A 680-nucleotide genomic window follows, 5' to 3' on the forward strand; every position below is an offset into this window, starting at 1 on the left:
AGGCAGGAGGATCACAAGTTCTAGCCCAGCCTAGGAGATTTAGCAACTTAGCAAGACTAAGTAAAATAATAATAATAATCCAGTACTGCAAATAAATAAATAATAAATACACCTAAACCATAGTTGGACAGCACTGGCTCAATGATTAACCAAAAGAAACCATATGTAAGGAAATGAACGTATATGTTCTGTAATAACATTTTTACAACAGTCAAAAACTAGAAATACAAATATTCATAAATTGGTGAGTGGGTAACTATGTCCATGGAAAAGAACATATTAAAACAAACAACTATTTGAGCCAGATGTGGTGGTACATCCTTGTAATTCCAGCAGTCTGGGAGGCTGAGGCAGGAGAATTGCAAGTTCAAGTTCAACTTGGGCAATTTAGCAACTTAGTGAGATACTGTCTCAAAATAGAAACTAAATAAGGATTGGGCGTGTACTTTAGTACCTGGGTTGAATCCTCAGTACTACAAAAAAAAAAAAAAAGAAAAAGAACTTCTATAATATTTATTGACTAAATTGACTAATCTCAAAATACTTACAGAGCAGGGGCTGGTGAGATGGCTCAGTTGTCTAAACCGCCTACTTAGAACAAGCTTAGCAAAGCACAGGGACTGCGGTTCAATCCCCCAGCACCACATGCCAGCCAGCCCCGCCCCCTGGTGGGCTGAGCT

The 680-nt window shown here is 38.5% G+C and overlaps 1 protein-coding gene across 1 annotated transcript in view; it reads left to right on the top strand.

Moving 5' to 3' along the window:
• CUNH3orf20 (chromosome unknown C3orf20 homolog) overlaps nucleotides 1-680 on the top strand; it is an 80,659-nt gene that overhangs the window by 10,036 nt on the left and 69,943 nt on the right. The gene's annotated exons all lie outside the window — the stretch shown is intronic.

Source organism: Octodon degus, unplaced genomic scaffold (genome assembly GCF_000260255.1).
Source record: "Octodon degus isolate 3935 unplaced genomic scaffold, OctDeg1.0 scaffold00233, whole genome shotgun sequence".
NCBI lineage: Eukaryota > Metazoa > Chordata > Mammalia > Rodentia > Octodontidae > Octodon > Octodon degus.